Source organism: Lissotriton vulgaris, chromosome 12 (assembly GCF_964263255.1).
Source record: "Lissotriton vulgaris chromosome 12, aLisVul1.2, whole genome shotgun sequence".
Lineage (NCBI taxonomy): Eukaryota > Metazoa > Chordata > Amphibia > Caudata > Salamandridae > Lissotriton > Lissotriton vulgaris.
Genome location: NC_141700.1, coordinates 104,050,073 through 104,076,464, shown reverse-complemented (window position 1 = coordinate 104,076,464; position 26,392 = coordinate 104,050,073).

Genomic DNA, 26,392 nt, shown 5'->3' with positions numbered 1-26,392 from the left:
GTAACAGTCCCTTCCGCTCTCACAACTCAGCTACCGGTGCAACCTTTCAAGACTGTATCTTTGCCCTGAACACTGTACCCCGCCCCACTGCCCTTGTTTACTTTGAAAGGGAGAGTACCCTTACTTCTCAGCACTGCTGGAATACATTTAACAGGAAAGTACCCGCACTTCTCAGCACTGCTGGAATACATTTAATGGGAGAGTACAGAACTTCTCAGTACTGCTGCAATACATTTAATGGGAGAGTACCTACACTTCTTAGCACTGCCGCAATGCATTTAATGGGAGAGTACTTGCACTTCTCAGCACTGCTGCAGTACATTGTATGGGAGAGTTCCTGCACTTCTCAGCACTGCTGCAATGCATTTAATGGGAGAGTTCCTGCACTTCTCAGCACTGCTGCAATGCATTTAATGGGAGAATTCCTGCACATCTCAGCACTGCTGCAATACATTTAATGGGAGAGTACCGGTACTTAGCAGCTCTGCTGCAATACATTTAATGAGAGAGTACCAGCACTTCTCAGCACTGCTGCAATACATTTAATGGGAGAGTTCCTGCACTTCTCAGCACTGCTGCAATGCATTTAATGGGAGGGTTCCTGCACTTCTCAGCACTGCTGCAATACATTTAATGGGAGAGTACAGAACTTCTCAGTACTGCTGCAATACATTTAATGGGAGAGTACCCGCACTTCTCAGCACTGCTGGAATACATTTAATGGGAGAGTGCAGAACTTCTCAGTACTGCTGCAATACATTTAATGGGAGAGTACCTGCACTTCTCAGCACTGCTGCAATACATTTAATGGGAGAGTACAGAACTTCTCAGTACTGCTGCAATACATTTAATGGGAGAGTACCCGCACTTCTCAGCACTGCTGGAATACATTTAATGGGAGAGTACAGAACTACTCAGTACTGCTGCAATACATTTAATGGGAGAGTACCTACACTTCTTAGCACTGCCGCAATGCATTTAATGGGAGAGTACTTGCACTTCTCAGCACTGCTGCAGTACATTGTATGGGAGAGTTCCTGCACTTCTCAGCACTGCTGCAATGCATTTAATGGGAGAGTTCCTGCACATCTCAGCACTGCTGCAATGCATTCAATGGGAGAGTTCCTGCACATCTCAGCACTGCTGCAATACATTTAATGGGAGAGTACCGGTACTTAGCAGCTCTGCTGCAATACATTTAATGGGAGAGTACCAGCACTTCTCAGCACTGCTGCAATACATTTAATGGGAGAGTACCTACACCTCTCAGCACTGCTGCAATACATTTAAAGGGGGAGTACCTGCACTTCTCAGCACTGCTGCAATGCATTTAATGGGAGGGTTCCTGCACTTCTCAGCACTGCTGCAATACATTTAATGGGCGAGTACTGGTACTTAGCAGCACTGCTTTTATACATTTAATGGGAGAGTACCGGCACTTAGCAGCACTGCTGCAAAGCATTTAATGTGAGAGTACCTGCACTTCTCAGCACTGTTGTAATACATTTAATGTGAGAGTACCCACACTTCTCAGCACTGCTGTAATACATTTAATGTGAGAGTACCCACACTTCTCAGCACTGCTGCAGTACATCTAATGGGAGAGTAGCAGTACTTCTCAGGAGCAAGCAGGTACTCTACAGAATGAGTTCCTGCAGTCACTCTAGCTGCATGCACGTTTAAAGCACTATACAAACATCTGATGCATACACACTTGTGAAGTGCTACAGGAAATGATACCCGAGAATACAATAAACTTTGACAACATTTGCAGGTTACGCCCTACACCATTGCAAGAATATACAATAGTAGAGCCATCGAAAAATCTCGTGAATGCGCAACAGGTGGCTCTGAAAGGGTGGCAGGGCTGGCACAGAGTCACTGACTTCTGAGGACTCGCTTTACTTGATTCTGCCTCCCCCTCAACCCCAACGTGCTGATTCTTACTCACTCCTTTCTGCTTCTAAGACGCTCCAGCCAGTCATAAACTGTCCAGGGTTCCCTCTAATTTGCTGCACCCTTTTGTATGCAGAGAGCAACATCCCTGCCAGAGAGCATCGATGAGAAACAAAGAAGGTACCACTGTGTTTCATTTCATGTTTCCTTGTCGCCTGGCTTCATCTGACTCTGAGACACATTGTTCAAAGACCCAGCAGGAACACTGCCAGAATGCACTCTTCTAATCCTTGGCAGCAGAGGGCCTGCTCTCTAATTACATTGATAAAGCTGCCAATGTACAGCACTGCAAGGATAGAAGGAACAATTTAATAACACGTTCTGACGCTCTGTTTTCCTTTTTCCAGAAACCAGCTCTTTTAGTTAACCGTTTCCGGGCCTTCTGCAGCTGGGCTGCTTGTGTGTGCTTCCACCCGCTGTGGCGAGTGGGTGGAGTTAAGGAGCTAGTTTCAAGGCGAAGAAGTGTTATTGTGAAAAATGAATACAATCTTGGTGAACATTATCTGCGCCATCTTGCCCCCCCCCTTTTCGAGCCCATTCGTGCGCGTAAGCGGCAGCCATTTTGAGCATCATGGTCTCCCTGCCCCTCGCTAATAACCAGCGCGTCTCTCTCTCTCTTAACCTCGCAAGCATTCCCCCCCGCACGCTGACAACCCCCGCTCTCTCATGCCTTGGGTCATAAACCCCTCTTCAGCGCAGCTTCACCACTGAATCCCATCCTGTTCCCAGCGCGACACCTCCCCTCATTCCTTTCATGGCCTCAAACCCTTTTGATGCAAACCCCCTTTTCCTGTGTCCCCGTTTGTCTTCCTCGTTCCCAGGCTGCCACCTGACCCTGCGGATACTGTTTATTACCTCGTACAGTAGGAAGCTTCCCCTCCCCATCAAAAGATCCCCGAACCGATCAAAGCCCCCACCCCATGAGATCCGATCAAACCCCATGCATTCCGTGAATCGGCGGAATGCCCTGCTGTGCGACCACCACCACCTGTTGTGACCGGGGTGGGGAATCCAACTGTAAATGTATGTGGGAACGGGTCTGAAGGGGAGATTCCGAGGATGTTCTTTCAAATACTAAAATATTACGAGAATGTGTTATGTGCAATAAAGGTTGTAAACTCTAGTATAAGAGGCCAGGCCTCAGAGATGTGGTTAGAGCACCTCGTGACGATACTTGCTGTCTGAATTGATGTGTTCTCCTCCGGAGAGAATAAAATCCTCGTTTCCCGCCTTCCAGTCTCCAGCGCCTGCTTCTTCATTGATTAATATTGGTGGGTCATAGAGGCGATACTGCCGGGCAACATAAAAGGGTCTTTGGTTACCGGTTGTCTTTGGAACCCTTTTTAACAATTGGCGTCCCAAACGTGGGGCCCATCAGCGACTCGTGGATCCAGTGGGAGAGGTCCTGACGACAGAGTGAACGACTGCAACGATCGGAAGGTACCCTGTCCGATAGACCCTTGTCTGACAGCCGATCATCCGAACTTCACTGGTTCCGAACGGACCTCTCTCGAGTGATCTGCGGTCCTGACTGGGAACCATCAGGAGTGCCACGAGAAGTACGAAGAGAAGAGGACGATCGGGCGCTGGATTCGGAAGACGAGAAACTGTCCATGCGGTCCGGGTAAGGTCGTGTAAACACGACGAAATTGCGATAGGGATAGATAGTTGGAAGTAATTGATAATTGTTGTGAAAATACTAGTATTACTCTTTGTTAATTTATTGGAGATTCACTGTCTACAAACGGAGAAACAACAGGCTCTCCCTTTATAAACAGCGAAGGATAGGTACGCACCCGTCGGACCTATTTTCCCCCTCCCCATTCAACAATTGCCCCCCCCCCCCCATTGATTAACTGTTATAGATCGTTTTCTGGAGATTCTCTGTCTACAAACAGGGAAGATTAGGTCCCCTCTTTGCAGATAGTGAAAGGGTAGGTGACGCGAACTTCTGCGAGCCTACTTATTCTCCCCAGTGACCATATTGATTTTTTATTTTCGACCTAACGTTGATTAACTGTTATAGATTGTTTTCTGGAGATTCTCTGTCTGAAAACAGGGAAGATTAGGTCCCCTCTTTACAGATAGTGAAAGGGTAGGTGACGCGAACCTTTGCGAGCCTACTTATTCTCCCCATTGACCATATTGATTTTTTATTTTTGACCTAACGTTGATCGATTGCTCAGAATTGGTTCATGAGGTATTCACTACGTGCAAACAACGTAGAATAGAAATATTCTGTCTAGTCTTTGCGCGCAGTGATAAGATAGGTAGTGCTGATTATTATCCCATTGTGATCCGTCATGCCTGTCTTCTCCCCACTGGTCAGTAGCCTGTTTAACCCGGACCGCTTATTAGAGATGAACCATCCGGCTCCGCTGGAAGGCACCCCTAATAAGGACATGTTCATGAAGCATGGATTAATTGCTATTGCCTATAGTGAGCTGTGGCATAATTATACAAAAAGGGATCGAGAAAGACAGTGGCCACTGAGAGGATCCTTTGATCTCGACAAAATAGAAACAGTAGAAATAGCCCTTCGTAGGAATGAAACAACACCTATTATGCTCGATAGCCTCGGTATGTGGCGCAAAGAAGCCACGCAACGAAGGGAAAACGACGAATTTAGAAAAAGTGAAGGGACACGACGGACAAACCTCCAAACGTCTAGTAGGCAAAGGGAAGGGCCAGCGATGGCACTGCCCCGAGGAGTAGACATGAAAAGCGAACGGTGTAAAGGGATGTGCCGACAAGCCAACCCCGGAACACAACGACCTGAAGGTAATCCCCCGACATTACGCACAGGACGGACAGATTTAAAACAAAACCAATGTGCTTTCTGTAAACGTCTTGGACACTGGAAAGTCCAATGCCCGGTTCTGCAAAGCATAGGTAAGAATGGAGGGGTGACAGAAAGGACGGACCGACAGAAAGGAAAAAGACGTGAGATAAAAACCAATCAGACTAGTGCAGACAGAACAGACAGGACCACCCCGTTCGATTATGCTCGGTGGCACAGATTTCGTCAGACCAATTTTAACGACATGTTAGAGTTCTGGGACTGATTGCTCTCTGTTGCTCCCCCACTCTGAAAATCAAACACAACTGCAGGTCAGTGTAAACAACCCCCCGTTAGAGAAAAGATTCAAGAAAGCCAAGCGTCTATTATATAACTTAGGATTTAATTACGGTAAAACACACAACCAACAGTAAATAGAATAACTAGTAGAACTCTCTAAAACAAACTTTACTGATAGGAAAAATACAAAACGTGTTATGCTCACTCCGGAAGTCCTCCAATGTAACAGTTCGATGGTCCCGCCCATCCGAAACACATAGCACATGTGGGGCGGGGCCTGCCAGCAGCCATGAGCCAAAAGGAGATCGCTGGCGAGAAAGTCCTGGAGACTCCGCCAAGCAGGCAATGAAATGGTCTTCCCATACCGCCCTTCCAGGGATGGCGCCCCCCGGGCCACAGATAGGGAGGGGGCGGCTGCAAATGACCCCCTCCCTCGTATCTCCTGGTCCGGCCATCACGAATTCCTCCATCGAACGGATGCAGGGTGGGCAGGGAGGAAGAGGCGACGCGGACGAGCCTCTTCCACCTCCACAGGTAGGAGGCTTCCCTGCCCTGGCCCGACGCCGATGTCCTCCAGCCGGGCGACGGCCATATACCTACGCTGCACAGGAAATATAATGTCCGGCTGGTATATTTCCGTAACACAGGACATATAATGCCCGACTGGAATACTTACGCAGTACAGGACATACAAGACCCGGCTGGTATACTTCCGTAGCACAGGACATACAATGTCCGACGGGCATAATTACGGAGCACCGGATGTACTGGTCCCCCAAGAGTCGGAATCAGGGGTGTAGGGTGGTCATCATGTGCGCCCCTGATTCCAAGAGACGGCGTAGGATGCACCGGGAGAGGAAGACGGCACGGTGAGCCTCCCTCACCTCCCCAGATGAAGGCTCCACTGCTGCACCCTGGCGCCCCGAACCAAAATGTCCTGCTCCAACCGCATGATGCTCTGTTTTTCGCCATCACAAGAAGTTTTCCTCCGCTCCTGATGGATACGGCAAAGGTTACTGCAGGGCCTCAAAATGGCGTCTGGACCCTCGAAAGGCGGGTCTAGGCCACTGGAGTAACTTTGTCCGAAATTGCAACTCGGGCGCTTGCCCACCTGGGCGCAAGCCCCCACCATCGACAAAACATCCCCTCGACTTTGAAGATTCTACCAAAGTCCCAAGAGCCCTCGGCCCCTTCAGGCTTCCGGTGAGGAACAGCTGCATTGATCTCAAATGAAATAACCACGGCACAGCAACAAGATGGCGGTGCTCTCGTGTCTGCATCAGCTTCCGTTTGAACCACCCAGGAACATTATGGGCTAACGAACTCGAGCAAGTTCCGGCTGAACATCAACATGACCCGGTAAGAGAGACTTTACCCCCTCCCTCTCTTGATTGACGGTCCACACCACCAGCCCCTTTGTTAGCACAGTTTTCTTTTGGACTACCGAAAGGGACTCTGGTCCAACCGCCAATTGTCGGGGATATTTTGCCCCTGATGCTACTTCCGGACTAAACCGGCCTCGCCCAAAATGGCGCTGGTATCAATGGAACTTACGGGTGCCTCGTGGTGTTCCTTAGCTAATGAAACTTGATGTACTAAGATATATATGTATATATATGAACCATTGCGCACTCGATGTTAAAGGGAGGAGGGTTCACTTGGCAGACATTTAAGAAGAGGTTCTGTAAAAATGTTGATTTCAATGAACAATTTATTTTTGATATTTTGTTATAACTGATACCTAACGTCGCTTATGATGCACGCCCGCGGTTTGCATTTAGGAAATGTGATTACGATGAGCTTGACTGTGTTTCCATCTATGAACTGAAATGCCCCTGATTCCTTCGTCACGCAATGAAATGTTTTTGGTTACTTACAAATAATTAATTAGACCTTTTTACATGTTCTTGTACTACAAAATAACCCCCTACTGTATGTGCTTCCATCGACGACATGTCAGGCCAAAATATGAATTGCGCTCTCACATTTTACGTACTGAATAATTCTACAAATAAAAGTCTTAAAAGCTATGGATAGGCCCCGCGTACTTTTGTAAATACGGGTATCGGTGGGAGGGTTTTTCTGTGCGCAACTGTTCTGCTCTCTTTTTAAGGTTTTCCGAGAAATGGTTGTTCGGCCCTGGGTTGATGGTCAAAACGAAGGTATGATACGCTGCTTATGAAGAAGGACCTCGACTTCAGAGAATGGGTAAAGTAAAATGGTGTGATTGATAAATTGTTATAAGGATATGGTGGTCGAAGGTACTAAGGTACAGGGTTGAACGAAGAACTGGTATGCCTTAAGAACATCACAGCTTTGGGAATGATTTAGGGACCCCGATGACCGGATACATCTACGAAACCGGGTACCTCGCGCTAGGCACCTCTGATTCCTCTTTTTAGCGTTTTTCACTACACACGATCCTTAATGCCATCCTCGAACCTCCCCATGAACCACCTATCACATTGCCTGCCCCCATGACTTTAAGAAACCAGCACCCTAAGGGATTATATCCCGAAGAGACAAGTACGAGTATGTGGTAAGTAAAGGATTTTCGTGCCCTTACATTTGATGTGTTCGAATGTTGTCCCCCTACCTCCCCTTTCTCTCCCCCTTTTTCCCTCTGCAGGTTACATTAGAATCCCGATTAGAGCATCCTAAGGGATCTGGAACCACGTCACGCCCGATGCATGAAGACGGACTAGCGCTACGAAATGGCACAACAAGGACGCTCTCACGACCTTTTTACCAAATCTAACGCTTTTCTGTCCCAAAACTGCATGCTTCCCACCTCCTAACACAGACCCGAAACGTCTAACGTTGGGTAACGCACTGAATAGCCCAAACAATACACGGTCATTCTCTATGTCACACGTGTACTGTTCGGCCTATTGTCTCTCTCTCTCTCTCTCTCTCTCTCTCTCTCTCTCACTCTCTCTCTCTCTCTCTCTCTCTTTCTCTCACTCACTCTTCCACCCCTCCACACTTTCCCTCTTCCTAGCAACTGGCACCTAATTGGCGAACCTGGTGCATCTCCTGATTGGCCCCAAATACCACAAGTATTTGCGCAAATCTGTCCTAAATAAAATTATATTGGTACCACGTTACTACCTCTCCTTTTCTACTAAAATATGGATGAAATTTAAATTGGCCGATAGGAAAGGGACAGGTAAGACGACTAAGGTTCCCTAAATTTGACCCACTCTCAGGGAACTATTTGTCAGTGGCTCCTATGATAAAAATGTGTCTGTGGTAATGCGACCATCCCCATTGAAGATTGTCTCCGTACCCCAAGCTGTAAGAAATGATCGAGACACCCCCATCTACCCAAAATGCCCCCAGTTTGGTATCCACCAGATCCCTCCCTCCCCGAGGATAAGTTTAATAATTATTGCAAACCACCCCTCCCGAGTTTTTGTAGTAACCAGGTTGCGAGGATTTATATAGAAAGTTAGAAGGATGTGTGCAAAGTTGAAAATTAGATTGAAAAACGAAAGAACTTGTTGCAGTAAGCATGGTTGAAAATAAGATGTTTTTTTGTAATGCAGACTCGTTTAGCCTATGTTCCTCCCTCAGAAGGATGCTTATCAGACTATGGTGAATAGCACATTGCACTTTTTGTAAGATACAAGGCCCGGAAGACCAGCCTAGCCTTTCAAGACTTGTACTAGGGAAATGGGCCTCTGTCAGAAGAACTGACATCTACTATAATAGACATATGACAAATGAACGTAATAATCATCAAAGCGTCAAAGAATTAGCCAACAAAAGGAAGTTGTAAGGAATCCAGCAAACCCATCATCAATTGTTTATACGTAAGCCGCAAAAATCTCAAATGTAGCGAGTGCTTACGCTAGTCGCTTGGTGTTGGGAAAGAAAATAGATTCATGTAATTACCTTTTTCTGCAAAATCTCTAAAGACTGTCTTTTCAACACTCATTTAAGGATATCACTGTCGGAGGAGAAAGAGACCGGATGTGGGAGCACGCGGCCTGACTGCGGATTGTGGAACATCAGCAACAGAGGCCAAGGCGAGACCACGGCAGTAAGGAGTCGCAGGACGGGGCACTGTTTCAAACAAAGCTAAGGAAAGGGCTGACCTGAAGCCCCTGCTCTATGATCAACGTATGCCAAAAAGCCCCCGCTCTCTGAACATGGTCACGGACTCGCCTGACGCCAAACTCTCCGCCCCCCCCTGATCTGTTCCCGACTTGGCCTTGCTCCATCCCCTCTTCCTCCGACCTACCATAAGGACTGTTCACACCCGCACCTTTCCACCCGAACTCCCAAGTTCCTCCAAATCCTACTGAGCTCCCCAGAGAAGAGTACTCCCTACGTCAGAAGGGAGGGAGCTCCGACTAAGTAGACCACGAACTGTGTTTAGTGCCAGAACAGTGACCTAGAACTCCACCAAGGGTCGCCCCCGAAGAAAAGATAATCAAAATCTGTGGTTCTGCCCGCTACCAAGCACCTTGAAGATGATGGAAGCAACAGGAAATTCCCACCACAGAGACTCAAGAAACGAACAGATCTCACAATTCTGGAACAATCGCATTTGTTGCAAATCTATGCTCTGCACTACAAAAGAAAGTGCATCTGTTTCAAACCGTAACGCATTACTCCTATGGGGTCTGGCGAATCAAAGCAAAAGGTACCCCTGCCCGCAGACCTCCAACGACCCAATCCACATGAACATTTCTGTTGCTAGGTAATCCAGGTGTTCGACAACGCTGACAGAAGACGACAAAGGACAACGAGAACTTTGACATATTTACTGTATCTCCTTTCTCTCCCAATCACCATTTGACTGACTATGTACTCGCTGTATACAAGAAGGACTTACTTATATGATAACTCACCAGTTCTTATTCTATGATCTGTACCCAACGCCCTCACTGCGTAATTCTAGGCTGATATTGCATTACGATGACTTTTCCTGCAACCAACTTAACAATGAACCCGCTTACTAAATGATGAAATTTTTCAATGCGATGTTTATAAAATAATGTATATGCACAGTTCCTTTGCCTAAATCCCCTCTCCCTTACTTGTGATTGCTGCATATAGGTGTAGATAGGAAATAGGCCAGCAAGATGTCTTGGAAATGTTAAAGGGAGGACTGTGAAAAATGAATACAATCTTGGTGAACATTATCTGCGCCATCTTGCCCCCCCCCCTTTTCGAGCCCATTCGTGCGCGTAAGCGGCAGCCATTTTGAGCATCATGGTCTCCCTGCCCCTCGCTAATAACCAGCGCGTCTCTCTCTCTCTTAACCTCGCAAGCATTCCCCCCCGCACGCTGACAACCCCCGCTCTCTCATGCCTTGGGTCATAAACCCCTCTTCAGCGCAGCTTCACCACTGAATCCCATCCTGTTCCCAGCGCGACACCTCCCCTCATTCCTTTCATGGCCTCAAACCCTTTTGATGCAAACCCCCTTTTCCTGTGTCCCCGTTTGTCTTCCTCGTTCCCAGGCTGCCACCTGACCCTGCGGATACTGTTTATTACCTCGTACAGTAGGAAGCTTCCCCTCCCCATCAAAAGATCCCCGAACCGATCAAAGCCCCCACCCCATGAGATCCGATCAAACCCCATGCATTCCGTGAATCGGCGGAATGCCCTGCTGTGCGACCACCACCACCTGTTGTGACCGGGGTGGGGAATCCAACTGTAAATGTATGTGGGAACGGGTCTGAAGGGGAGATTCCGAGGATGTTCTTTCAAATACTAAAATATTACGAGAATGTGTTATGTGCAATAAAGGTTGTAAACTCTAGTATAAGAGGCCAGGCCTCAGAGATGTGGTTAGAGCACCTCGTGACGATACTTGCTGTCTGAATTGATGTGTTCTCCTCCGGAGAGAATAAAATCCTCGTTTCCCGCCTTCCAGTCTCCAGCGCCTGCTTCTTCATTGATTAATATTGGTGGGTCATAGAGGCGATACTGCCGGGCAACATAAAAGGGTCTTTGGTTACCGGTTGTCTTTGGAACCCTTTTTAACATTATGTTTAGTTACCTCCATCACCACCATCTGCACCTGTGGTACTTATAGTGCATTTACATTTACATAGCACTTACGGTCCCTAGCGAGGCGTTGAAGCGCTTTATGCTGGGTAGCTCGCTGCTCCAGAACCCAAGGTTAATGGTTAATCCAGTAGTCCTTGCGACTAATGTATGCTCCCAAGAAAACCATCGCATGCATTTAATCCAGTTTGTGTGTGGTGGATTCATTTAGTAAGAGTCAGGTGTGATCATTAGTGGGGTGAAGGGGTGTAAGTTAGGGTAGGCGTGTGTGAGTCCATGCAGATGTTTGGACGAATTAATAGATGAAAATAAGTATTGTTGGGTTACAGGTATGACTTTCGAAGAAAGAGAAGTGGTTTTTAGGTCGAGCCTGCGCAGCGCATGCGCTGCTTTTCGAGGCATGCTGTATGGAGGTAGGGACTTGAAGCTCTGCCCACTCTCCGCCCACATTTTTCATTGGGTTGTGTCATTGTCAGCTGTAAACTGTGGCTGTTTGTTGATCAAAAGACTTGTAGTCGATCCGTAGTACTGCCTCGTCTCATTTTGTAACCTCCCAAGGGAACGCCCTCTGTTACGTGTGTCGTTGCTGGGTCGACTTTAATTACAGGCTCCAAGCACTATTTCCTCAAATATCGTTGTCCTGCCTGCTGTTGCAGGCAGGACACACTCTCTCGTAACGCTTTAAAAAAAATGTATAGCACGAATTTGCAGTGCAATAGGTCTCGCATTTACATGAGTTTAAGCTACTGGCATTGTAAATGACAATAGCTTTTATTTATCTGTTTCTAAAACAACACATAAATAAAAGGCATTATCATTTACAATGCCAATAGCTCAAACTCTCATAAATTCGAGACATATTGCATTGTAAATGCTTGTTAAAACTGGAATTAAATTGGAGCAATCTGCAGAAATACAATAATGAAGATTAGGGCAAACATACCTGTGACTTAAAGTAGGCTGTGCTCAGGGAGCACGGGCATGCAGAGGATGAAAAGTAAGGAGAGGGTTATTCAAAAGAAAGATAGGGGAGAGTGTTTTTATGCGCAGGTTTGGGAATACAAAGGAGGATTTTTGAAATGACATGCAATTTGACGATGATATGAAAGTAAAAGAAGCAGAAGTGCTTGCTGTCACTTATTCGTATATGTCTACATAGAGCTTTTCTACGCTGACAACCATTAAACACTTAGCTTGCGTTTCAAGCTCCCCTTGTCACTTTTACACAATCCTTCTCAGCTATCGGATGACCTGGGCCTGCTCAGTGTCATTTACTTTGCCCACACCCTCTACCCAGGGCCGGACTGGGAACCACACCCGGCCCTGGCAAAGTGCTCGCCCCCCCTGGGAGGTTGTGGGTGCCGCCAAGTTCTTTGTCGGGGTCCGTTTTCGGCCGATTTTGGTACAGGGCTGATGCTGCAAAAACGGCCCTGTAACAAAAACGACTCCCAGTGACCGAAAACCGGCCACCCACCCGTGCGGCCCACCGGGGGATTGCCCGGTGCCCGCTATGGCCAGTCCAGCCCTGCATCCACCCTCTACAGCATTGCTCCGCCACTGCAACCGAATTGCTTCTTTTTAGGTCTTACCTATGAGAATGGCGCGTATGCTGTTTGTTGCAAGATGCATCGTTAGTTATAGTGGGCATAGAGACTTCCCATCGCTTAAGATTGTGCCACCAATTTGCATGCTTCTTATTCATTAGCTTGTGCGGGCTTGCCTTCCTCTTCTTGTGTTTGCATACCCCCCCCCTCCCACCCCCCCCGGGAGCATGAAGGCACTGCTTGTCATTCCACTGCTCGCTTTCCAAGAGTTACTGTTTTCATTTTGTTTACGTACTCCACAATAGTGCATGTGTTTCCAGCCGACTCCTGCATGTAATTCCCTGCACCGCGCTGCATTCTGTACTCCTCTCTCCCCATGTGCTTTTCCCCCGCTATCTCTACGTTGCTCTCTCTCACCCGTTTGCTCTTCTCCCAGCAAATCACTCTGTATTGCTTCCACCCGCTCCAAAGCCCCCTGTATTGCTTCCACTCTGCCCACTGTGTTGTTTCCCACACCCACTGTGTTGCTTCTCCAACCTGCTCCATCCATGTTGCTTCCGCCTCCAGCATCCCATGTTTCTTCCCCCCATGCCCACAGTGTTGCTTGTGCTCCCATGTTGCTTCCGACCCTATTATTTCTGCCACCATGTGTTGCTTCACCCCACCCACTTTAAACAAATTATGTTGCACCTTTGTTCTTGTTAGTTATCATCCATGTCAAAGTCTTTTCTTTAAAACATTTTTTTTAGCTGTGCTGAACATCATCAGGGATGCTGTGTAGCTGGCTAAAAACGATTGGAAAAGTCAATACGTCCCAAAGGTGATGCACCTTGGCTTTGTCAATGGTTGTTTCCATTTTTTTAATTTTCCTTTTATGGAGAACTGGGAGGTGCAATTTTTTGAGCCGCTCCTTTTTGAAAAATACGCTTTTGTAGAGGCGTGGCTTGGACAAGGAGAAGGATGGTGGCGTGAGCCTGCAGCTCCACTCCAGGGCTACGGAAATCCTGGCAAAAATCATCTACACATTACAGAAATGTGACCCAATAACAGGAGGGACATCGCAATGTGATCATGAATCAGGAGATGCTATCACCTTGGCAACAATCAGTACTGGTATCCAGATGTTGGCTCCAAGGGTGGCCCCGTTGATGGACCTCTATAACACTACGTGGCACCATTCAGACTGCATCATCAGAGAATGAGCACAATAGCTCCCGACAACGAAACACAACTCGCCGAACCGGGTCAAATCCAGCTCAAAATCAAGTAAGGTTCTCCCACCTGGTTAGCGCTGCCCTCACTAATGGCTCAAAATACTGGCAGAGCACTGCTGCATCTACAGTGCCGTACGCATCTGAAAATGGCGGCCCACTGAATCGCGTGAAATGGGGTGATAATAGCCTTGCCCCAATATCGCTGGAAGTGCCTGGCTAATATAACTTTCGTCACTATCTTAACAAGATACCTTCTCTTGCGGCGCTACACCACCACGGCTCACACTCGCAAGACATATTGTAATAACGTAAGGCTGTGACCACAAATAAAGAACATTCTAAAATTGCAGCACCCTAATGCGTTCGTGCATGATCCTTCAGAGCATCTGGTTGCCCCCGCAAATAAAAGCGCTATATTAATGGAAGAACTACACTGAACCTATACCTACTACAGCATGCTACTACAACCATCCCAGTCTTACATTTACAAAGAAAAGAGGTTCTAAAAAAGTGGATGTACCCCGATTGCAATTACATTCAAAATGGCGGCCCCGCACAGTGTGTCTGTGTGTGGTCTATGTATTACTCAGATTAGCCTGATTTCTGCTGTATAAATCCTAGGCTGTTAACTGTTATCAGAAGATTGTCCCCAAATTGTGGACGACGTTTCGACCCAGCTAACAATGTGGGTTCTCATCAGGACCTATCAATGTAGGGACACCTGTGGATGACTGGCAGTGTGGTGAACACCTTGTGGGAGTGAGGGGGTAGCCAAGGATAATCACATAGGGCCCAGCCGGACACCTATGGAGGGGTGGGCACTGGCAATCAATGGTATTTGATGTAGTCAGGGTTAAAATCCTATATCCAGAAGATGGTGTTGCGTGTTCGGACAGAGACAAGGATAAATGGGGAGCCTTGAATTACTGCGGTAAACGTCAATCCGTTTCTGTAGTAAATCCAGTGTGGAATAATCCAATTTGAGATGCAGAGTGAATCTGCTGCGGAAAGATTCACACCTGTGACTCCCAGGAGAACTGCTCCCATCTGTCTCTGCTTGCTTAAGGGCAATCAAGTGTCCCTACATTGATAGGTCCTGATGAGACCCCACATTGTTAGGTGGGTCGAAACGTCGTCGACAACTTGAAGCGAACCAATTCCCAGTCCCTACTATTATTCTAAGAGGCTGTTAACATTTATTGTGTATCCATTGAATGGGCGTTTCTGTAACAACATTAAAACCTTGTTCTTATGTTACAAAAGTCACAATCGATACATATAGGTTTCACCTTTTTGCACTTGGGACACTCAGCACTGAAAATGTATTTCTTTATTTCTTTATTTCAAAGTTTTATATAGCGCGAACAAGATCTTTGCAGATATCAGAGCGCTTTACAGAAAACAAGGGCTAGGGGAAACAAGAGGGTGATTAAACAAACTATTGGGTACAATGTGAATTTTCATATATTAAACAACTTGTTTCTCTACACACTCTGTGTTACATGTCCTTTTTTTCTCTGACGCTTATGCACCCCCATTTAACTGCGATTGTGCTGATATATATATATTGTAATATCAACCATTAAGTGCCCACAGGAACCACTGTTTTTTTGTCTAAATTGTAAGTATCCTGGTTCCATGTGAGTAGGGTGTCCCTTGTGTTTTCTTACACGTGTACCTGTTGAAGGTCATATTTGTGAGTGAGTCTCTGGATTGATCTTTTGTGTTTTAACCTGTTACTGGAACCCTGTGAATGATTTTTGGGATGAAGAAGCTTTCATCAATGAGTCCAGTTTTCAAGAGAGATGTTTTTTATGATCGCCACCCATGTGTAATTTGGCTTGGCATGTGGTTTAGGGAAGCTTTTGAGATGGTAGTGGTGAAGGAGGTGATGTTAGGCTCTGACGTCTCAGTTTTAATAGGTTCTTCTACCAAAGCAAGCTCTCTTTTCACCACTGTGTGCCACCCTGGAATTCTGCTCAAGATCCCCGAGCTGTGGCTGTAGCTGCTCACACTATGTTGCTGTGACCCAAGCTCCTTATAGTATTGATGTGACCTAAGCTTCACACGACAATCCACATTAACCTAAGATTCTTGCGCAGCTCATGTGACCGTCACCTGTTTCATTGTTCCCGTGATCCAAAGTATTCTTACCGTCATTGGACCTGGGCTCCCTCTACCCTAGAATAACCAAAGGGGATGATGGACGGAGCGTTGACAATACAAACACTCACCCCCAGTCAACTGATCTGGGTTTAATCCATCACCGTTCTTAAGCCCACTCCGCCACCCCAGTTCAGACATGGCCATATGCAAATCAGTCTGACCCTGTGCCTCATGGGAACAGTCCAGCCCGAACTGCCAAGACATGTCTTCCCTGGACCGGGATCAAGCTTCCCAGGACCGGTTTCTGGCATTACAGCCATCTTCAGCCCGGCTTGCTTGAATCCAGTGGCAAAGTGAGCAAGGGACTCACGTCTGAGCATACCCTGCCAACTTAGGGCGAACAAAGAAAAACCAAAGAGGATGATGGACGGAGCGTTGACAATACAAACACTCACCCTCAGTCAACTGATCTGGGTTTAATCCATCACCGTTCTTTAGCTCTCTCCGCCACCCCAGTTCAGACATGGCCATATGCAAATCAGTCTGACCCTGTGCCTCATGGGAACAGTCCAGCCCGAACTGCCAAGACATGTCTTCCCTGGACCGGCATCAAGCTTCCCAGGACCGGTTTCTGGCATTACAGCCATCTTCAGCCCGGCTTGCTTGAATCCAGTGGCAAAGTGAGCAAGGGACTCACGTCTGAGCATACCCTGCCAACTTCGGGCGAACAAAGAAAAACCAAAGGGGATGATGGACGGAGCGTTGACAATACAAACACTCACCCCCAGTCAACTGATCTGGGTTTAATCCATCACTGTTCTTTAGCTCACTCCGCCACCCCAGTTCAGACATGGCCATATGCAAATCCCTCTACCCTATTCATGTGATATTAGCTTCTTACACTTATTATGTGACCTATGCATGTCCTACCTGGCCATGTGTCCCAAGCACCTTGTTGTGTCCTCTTAACCTGGACAACCACGCTCTTTTCATGTACCTCAAGATCCTCCATCGCTATGTGTGACCTAAGCTTCTCCCACTTTGGCTATGTGACCAAAGCTCCTTGCACTGACTGAATGACTCAGGCTTCTTACACTCTCTGTGATCCAAGCCCCTGTTTTTATGACTGAGATTTCTGATTCTCTTTCGATATGACGGAAGCACTTTTCACTGTCCTAGTAACCTAGGTTTCTCACACAATGTCCTTGTGACCTCTGGACTTTGCACTTTCCATTAGAGTTGAGCTTCTTCTACTCTTTGCATGTACGCAATTATCCCCCAGCTGTCTGTGTGGTGTATGTTTCTCATACTCTCTCCATGTGACCATAGATCAGTGTAATATCTGTGTAAATTTAAGGTTTGCAAACTGTCAATGTGATCCCAGCTCTTCACACTATATGTCTTCCCTAGGCATCTTATACTCTCTCCATGCTCCACAGGATCATTGGACTGTCTATCTACAGGACCTATTGTTCCCACAAAGGAAGTCTAGTTGCACAAAGCTCTATAAATGCTGTGCCTCAGATTCCTTCCCCCACATCTGTGACTCAGTCTTCTAAGCCTCCTGTCAGTATGCTGCAAGGCCTCAACCCGTCTTCCTATGGCTCAAGGGTATCACAGCCCCTTTCCATGTGAACATAGCTCATTGCAGTGTATCCATGGAACCAAAGTACCTTGGAATCTCTGCAGGACCTAAGATGTTCCTCTCTCTGTCCAAGTGCCCAGATTTCCTTTCAATGTCTGGGTGACCGAAGTCACTCACATTGTCAAGTAAACTAAGCTCCTTGGACTGATTGTGTTACTTTGGCTTCTAACACTCTGTCCATAAGTTCCAGTCTCCTCTGACTGCCGGTGTGACCTAAACGTCTCACAATCTGTCCATATGCTCCAAGATCCTCTGACTCTGTGTGCGAGCAAGGCTTCTCACATGCCCCAAGCTCCGCTGGATGTATATGTTGTGTTAATGTGACACAAGCTCCTCACACCATAAGTGTCACTTGGACATCTCACACTCCATCCATATGCTCCTGATCCTCTGGCTGTCTGGGTGAATTTGGCTTCTCATACTCTGTCCATATGTCCCAAGCCCCCCTGACTGCATGTGTGATGTAAACTTTTCACACTGTTCGTGACACAAGCTCCTCACACCATATTTGTGACCTAAACATCTCGCAATTTGCCCATTTGACTGCAGCTAGTCACACCAATTGTCTTAGCTAGAATTCTAACACTCTGTCCATCTCTCCCAAGCTCGTCCGACTGCATGTGTGATATATACTTCTCACACTCTGTTCCTGTATCTCAAGCTCCCTTCACTCTGTCATCCAAACTTTTCACACTCTGCTCATGTGACCTAAGAGCCTCACAATGTATGTGTGAGCTAGGGTTTGCATACTGTGTCTGTATGTCCCAAGCACCTCAACTGTATGTGCGAAGTAAACATGTCTTACTTTGTTCACCTAACAGAAGCTCTTGCACTCTATGTGTGACCCAAGCTTCTTGCACTCTGTGTAAGTGACCCACGCTCCTCGTACTTTGTGTGATCTAGTCTCCTTGAACCCCTGCCCATTCCATTCGTCCAAAGCTCCTCACAATGTATGTATGAACTAAACTTCTTGCACTGAGTCCATACGTCCCAAGCTCCTCGCACTGTGTATTTGACCTGTGGCTTTCCTACTCCCTCCATTTGTCCCAAGGTGGTCTTATTTTATGTGTGGGCCAAACGTCTCACACTTAAATTCAAAACTCTTACGATCAAATGGCCCGCATCAAAAAATTGTAGATGATTCAGCCTTATACTACAGCTTGTAAACTGCGTCCCTTGTCTACTTGCCTCCTAATAATCCCATCCATCAAGAAAGTGAGACTAGGTGGTTATTCCTGCTCCTATGCAGCATCCCAGATGTGGAAGTCCTTGCCGATACAATTACATGTGACCAGCATAACTCTTTTTATAATACAAGCGCCTCGCACTGTACCTGTGATCCAAACCTCTCGCACTCTCTCCATGGAGCTCCTGTGATGGTATGTGTGATCTAGGCTTCACATACTGTGACAATTTGACACAAGATCATCATTGCACCGTATTTGTGACCCAGGCTTCTCGCGCTCTGACCTTTTGACCCAGGCACCCTATGAAGTATGTGTGACCGGTCCTCTGACAGTGTTGCCTCAGCCATGTCTCAACATATCCATGAGCTTGAAGCTCTTCACATTCTGTCCATGTGTCCCTACTAACTCACTTTGCTACTGGGCCCCACGCTCCTCAGGGTGTCCGCCCATGTTCCCATGAGCATTCTTCCTGTAGTGAAAAGGAGCTGTGCATGTGCTTCGGCAGGTAGAGGAAAGGGCAAGCTATGGTCTGCTCCCATCTCAGGAGAGAGTAGCAGAGCTTTCTACTCTTTACGTCCCACGAGTCCTCGGTTCGAGCCCACAAATGAATGAAAAACAGCATATTGTCAAAAGCTTTAAACGAGGAAGGAGTGTTCTGTTTGAGTGATGCTTAACTGCGCCCTAAACAACCGTCTCTAGATTCACTTGAACATACAAAGCGAACAAAGCAAAACAAAGGGGATGATGGACGGAGTGTTGAACATTGCAAGCACTCACCCCCCCCTCAACTGATCTGGGTTTAATCCATCATCATTCTTTAGCTCACTCCGCCACCCCAGTTCAAACATGGCTATATGCAAATCAGTCTGACCCTGTGCCTCATGGGAACAGTCCAGCCTTAACTGCCAAGCCATGTCTTCCTTGGACCGGCAACGACCATTCTGGGACCAGTTTCTGGCTAATCAGCCGTCATCAGCCAGGCTAGCTTGAATCCAGTGGCAAAGTGAGCAAGGGACCCACGTCTGGGCAAACCCTGCCAACATACAAAGCTACTCACACCTCTACATCATGTCTTTGATTCACTCAAATCCCCATTGTAAGACTTTGCCTTCAACATTGAAAGCTTCTCTGTACAGGACTACCAGTCTAGTTGCACCTACGTACCGTAGAGAGAGGGAGGTGGTTCTGACAGCCTATTGAACCCCGCTGCGTCATGAGTTCCATAGCAATCTAAAGGTTCTCTGTGGTTTGAGGTGGCTTAATGGGACTAATGACTTGTTGAAGGCAGAGCTCACATAAACCGAGAGCATGTAGTTATTTCAGTACTGCCCACACATAAGTGGTAACTCTGGAAACCACGCGCGCTGTGGTACAGCAAAAACACACTCATTTGTTGTGCTACGGGTCTCTTTTAGGGTGTGTAATTCCGACTGATGCTTTCTGGTTCAGGTGGAGTCCTCACGCCCTGGCCTCAAGCGGCACTCTCAATCCGCACGGTTAAGCAAAGACTGCTGATCCTTGCCGTCGGCTGAGTAATAGTTGAGTCACACTCTAAGCTCCCGAGCTGATGACAGTCGCTATGTTTTTATATATCCCCCACTTGGCTCTTGTTTCTATCTGAACGGAACCAAACAATTCACCTGAGCTGTCATTACTAAATGACGGCGATGGAAAGGCTCTCTCTGCTCTTCAGTGCTTTCCAAAGAATGTTCTTAGATCCAGAGAGTTCTTCGAGCGAGCCCTCCTTCCTAGGGTCTAGAGTTGAATGCGTTGCCTGTATCTCTTTCACCCCTTGATTCGAAGTGTGGTCAGATACTCGGTTGAGGACTTACTCTTGCTTCCCCTGTACTACATTAAACAGCCAGACTGGGAATAAAAAGCAGGCCTGGCAATGTTGACATGATCATTCACACCCCTTGGGGAATTGGGTCTCCTTGTCCTTTCCCCTGTAATGTCTCTTCACCTGTATTTGACTAGAGAAGCTTTCTATTGGTGTACATCTGTATTGTCTCCAATATTAATGCTTCTCCAGATGTGGCCTCCTAAAATTTAGCACTGTAGTGAGGCTTGTTCTTTCACTTCTACATATGCTATGTCTCAGTGCTAGTTGCTTTCATTTAATACAATACTATAATGTATTGACTACTTTCTGGTTGAGTAACCTCTTGGGGATATTCTTCCGCCATCTTGTTTTGCTTGTAGAAAAAGCCTCCTGAGCAATTTACTGTTTCTCAAAGATGATCCTGGGACAACCAGAAGATAAGAAAGGAAAATCGTCATAAAAATTAAAGCAAATGAGTTGGATGAGGAAGTCAACCAAACATCGACAATGGACTGACTCGAAGATCACACTCATTGGTATTGATATTGTATATTATGACAGTCTGTAGGACAGTCCTAAAAAGAAGTAACAAAAGGGGTTTGGGTGCAAATCTGAATTTTCTTTTTATTCCAGATGGTTATCTGCCAGCAGTCAGGCTCGGTTTCTCTTCCTCAGCCATACCAGGAGTACTCTTATGAATTGCTCCACACAGAATTTATCCAGGAAATAGGCTCTCAAGTTTTAATTCCAAATTAAAGTTATTTCTCTGCCTGAAAAGCAAAGCCGACGCCGTTATGCTGAATGTCGGACTACTGATTGAGTCAAAGTTGCCGTATTCAAAAGAGATTACATACACTGAAGAACGCCACTAGTACTTAGTGAAGAGGACATATTTCTAGCGAGTGGATACTTGCTGGAGGATTAAGCGACGTAGTGACAACTAACGCTTTTAATTTATGGTGCAACGTCTATCGTCCTGAGGATGGTCTCGTTGAATTAATTGTATTTGAGACCGAAACGCCGACGCCATCACACCCTTTGTTTGCATGAAATTATCAATGGAAACAGAATGAATCATGGGAACATCGTGAACTGTTTATAATGTATGGCGAATCACTCATATAGTCCATACGAGTGTACAAAGGGTGTAAGACACTACTGTAGATATTGTAAGAGCTAAGACAGTAGTTACTAGGTTGCCTTATATGATGTGATTTAAATTATATGTATGTTCTTCACAAAATACTAAATTGATAAAAGTTTTTGATAAAAAAGAAGCATTTTTGATATAACCTTGTCCTGTGTTCTAATGAATTGTGTGTTCACGATTGTGACAGCCTGTAAATAATAAGTATTAAGGTGAATGATTCCTCAAGGATCATCTTCTATGTGATTGAAAAACAAAGCGGCAGGAAGCGGTTCGTTGTTGGTGCTGCAGTGTTGTGTGCCTTCTGACAAATGGTCACCACCCTCCTTTGACCGAGTCTCTGGTATCCCCTAAAGCCTAGGGTGTAAGGCGAATTGCGCATATTAGTGTTCCAGGTAGGACTCACTTGGGTTATGTCTTAGCTGTACTCCCTAACACTAGCATATAAGGAAACTGGGGCCTCCCGGTATTGTTGTAATAGGGATCCGACAGCCCTGATGAATGCCCCAGACCTAGTAGGTGATCCGTATAGGCACAAACATGTTGGCAGACTGGAAGATGGACTAGAGTCATCATTCTCTTAGGTTTCCATCACTCAATGTATTTTTAGTGTACCTCAGGTCCTCAATAATAAAGGTGATAACCGAGGAACCTGAAGGTATTTTTAATTAAATTGGATCCCGACCTTGTCCTGCAAGTTTTATGTAAGGATTCCCTCCTACCGCCAAGTCTTCGCTGAGGTTGAATCCGCCCTGGTAGTACCATCTAACCAAGGTGGGGAGAGGATGCCTATGATGAAGCATTACACAATATTGTGTGTGAGGCATCCTCTTCCACTAAGGGTGGCCTTCTTGGGCTGAAAGGCCCCACGTGACCTGCAGTAGACAGCATCCGCATCCAACCTTTGGGCTCTTGCTAGCTGTGTTGGTTAAGGTAACCTACTTCTTTTGTGGTGTAAGAAAAACAAATACATCATCTGTAAGAACAGGAACTTGACAGAGGAAGAGAGGCATCATTTGAAACTACATGAGAACCAAATTCCGAGTGTAAATATTACTACCGGTGTACTGAAGGGACATAGGTCTAGGATGGAAAACAATTTTTTTTTTTTAAGGTTTCAGAGACAAGAAAATGAGTCGAAATTGGCTGAAATATGACCTTCTTCGCTACTGTATGTTGAGTGGTTCTAAGCAGGTGAGATCATACAATGTTGGTGGTGGTAGGCAGGTTGTCCTTGGATTTTCCAACTGCAGAGATGTGCACTAATAGTGTTCCACTGGTGCAGTGTGGTCAGTGCTTAATTTGAGCTATTGGTTACCAGTGTTCAGCACCGGCACTTAATTGTCAACACTCGGGCTTCTGACACTCTGCCATAAGGTGGCGCTCTCAGGCTAATTTAGAAATAGCCACAACAGTTAATTATCTGTCACCCAAGCTATTCTTATAGCTTTGGTGGCCTGAAATAGTCAGAATTGTCACACTTGTAGGAGTGTGAAGGTTGGTAGGTGTGTTGTTACTATCATTGGCAGTATGGCAGGACCAATGGGTGGTGCAAGCTGCTGTGGCCTCCTTACTGGAGCCCTGGCACGTTTTTTTTTTTTTTTTTACAAATTATGCACTGACCGTGGTGTTCCTGGCACAGCCACCTTCTAAGTCAGACTGTTAAAGTGACCACACTTCCATTGAGCAGTGAAACACTCTCTGCTGTAGACAGGACGAGTGCTGAAGCCGTCTATCTATCTGCTCCTTTCCCTGTTTTTTGATTTGCTCTGCTGAATTGACTAGTTATACCAGGGACAGCATGATATGTATGCAGTCTCTTGTGGATGGGTGGGGTTGAGAGACAGTAGTCTGATCCTGCTTTCGGTGCCCGGTCTCTGTTCACTGGGATGGTCTGATATCTGTGACCGCTCATCATGGGTAGTTTGAAGTTTACACAAGAACAGTAACTTTTTAGGAACAAAAGTGGTTGAAGTATATGGTAGAGGAAAAATATATTTCAGACGTGCTTTTCAACAAATACAGTTCAAAAGAAAAGTGTTTTCCTAAAAATCTATGCATCAAATTCTGAGAGTGGATCTACATATTTAATAGAAATAGCAGTATATTTTACCATATTTCAATACCAGTGCAAACGTATTATTATGTTTATATATTATCAGGGTTACAGGAACTATTCAGCAGTGGGGGGGCAAATTATGCGGTAGCGTTGACTAAATTATGTAGCAAGAAAAGGCACATTTTGTGATATATTGTGTGGCATGATTATTTCAGTTTTCTTATTTAAAACATGTTCATGCCGTCTGGCCAAACACCGGAATACAGCAATCAGCAGCTGGAAGGTGATCAGTTAAACTTTGAAAAGGGTCTGCCAGCTGTTTAGTAAATTTTCATCCGTTTGAGCTACAGATATTTTTGTTAAATTCTGCAGTTGGTGGTGGCAAGTGCAGTAAATTCAGGAATATGCAGAACACACAGTGGCTACATAATAGTTTAATTGCTGTGGCTCTGGAAACAATCCACGTGAAGCTCCCTTAAATGCTGATTTGGGATGATTCAATGGTAATTATAGATGTTCTGGTTTGACTGTGGAGGTGTGATTTGCAGAGAACTAGAAAGTGAGAGGAAGGGTGACTTGCTGAATGGGGTTGGTTGTGCTCCGTCACAAATGTGGAAAACAAAATCAGGAAAGTGCAAGGCTTGTGTAGGGAGTGCATGAAATTACAATTTTTAAAAAGTTTGTTAAGGTGCACAGCTTGTAAACTTTACACAACTTTGTATGTGAGGGGTTTTTCACCGCAAAATCTACAAGCGAGACCCCTGATAAAAATCTGGGTTTGTGTGGGTTTATACTGATTACCTTATTTTGGTATCGTTTTTCAACCACTTTTTCCATTAACCGTGCCCACTTTAGCATGCTGGAGAAGTTTGAAAAAATACTTCAAATGACAAGCAGAAGCCTTTTACACCAACTTTGAAAGGCCCTAGCTTGTGCCTTTTTGATTGGATTCTCTTCTGGTTTTGAAGCCTTTGCATTCAGGAGTTTTTCAAGCTAAGGTTAATGCAAAATATGTTCGCCTATATTTTACCACCCCCTTTTGTACCGTCAATCATTTCTTTTCAATCATAACCTCAGAAAGTTACTTCATCCATATTAGTTTGCTGACCTCTTGTATTACAGGGGTTAAATGTGGACTTGCGGTGGGGGACATCACTTTGACTACAGCTAGGCTGAGGAGTGTACTGGACCCCCATTTCCAGGGAGCCCTCATGTTGCTGCTTTCTCCAAGATAGATGGAGAATTATTGTAAGTGGGCGTAATGTCTACCAGCAGAAGAATGCCGTGACCGCGATACAACTTGATCTTTCCCAAGGTACTATGGGGATTTGTTGTGTTAGTAAAGCAATTGCAAGGGCTCTCACGGGTGCTTTCCTCAAAGGTGGTCCCTTGGAATTATTGTCTGATGCGGGTAAGTTTGCATATCACTTACCTAGGCGTGCCTGGAAGATGTTGTCGCTCGGTGGATCTAATGCCTCTGTCGATTCGATCCATCCGCTAACAAAGTACTTTCCTTCAGTGCCACAAACTACTATAAGAAAGTGTGCTTTTGAGAAAAATTAAATTTGCTTTTAGATTATTTTTTATTTAGAATACATAGTGGGGCCGTGCAGATCCACAGCAATACAGTTTTACAAAACCCATGACAAAACAAGCATTGGCAAAGCCAAAATACTTGGATCCAACACCAGTCCTTTAGGCTTGGACAATGCTTGTTTATTATCTAGCATCTCCATTGTTTTCTAGTTGGCATTAAGTAGCCGCCATGTGATCACAGTCTTAGAATTTCTGTAGTTTCGTTTATTCTCCTGGCTCTGGGTCCCTATTTCTGGAATCCCACAGCTCTGTTTGTAAAATAATGGCGTGTAGCTCCTTTCTTTTGTTCGTCGCCAAAGGTAACATCAGTATTTTCGTTCTGGAGCCCAAATAAACCTAAACTCATCTATTATACGCGGTTGCACCCTTCCTTTCCTCACCTCGTTCCTCTCCTACGAGCACTGCTGTAGTTTAGCCCTGCTCCTCCTTTCAGCAATGTTTGGAATGCCAACTGCAGCATGGATCAATCCAGTCCAGTCGTCATGATAGCTATAGCATGTTATTCACTGAGGAAGGGAGTCCTCTTGGCGCTACGCCTGGAGCACAGGAGTTGTGTGATTACATCTGAGCGAGGCACCATTTCTTCTGGCTCCATCGAAAGAAGAAGGGGTCGAATCTAATCTGCGTTTCACTTTGTTAATGTTGTGTTTTCCGAGTGATTCCTGCAGGCTTAAGAAAGGAAAGTGCTCGGAGACCCCTGCCGCCATCTGTTTGCACTTTATGGCTTTGCACAAGATGGGATCTGCCCGGACGTGACTCGGGCCTACCTGTCAGGCCTGGGCAGGCCGCGGCCGCCAGAGCTGATTACACGCAGGGACTGCGAAAGCCATTGTCTGGCAGCTGATTGGGGCCACCTTTTGAGGCAGAAACCAAGATGGGGTTTGTGTACCTAACATAAACCTCGTTTGGATTCCTCTCATAAAGAGGTGCAGGCGCCTGTCAAGGGAACTACAAACAGGCACTAAACCCTGGCCAGCTAGAAAGTAAAAGGGTTTAACAGAGTAGGAAGGGCCA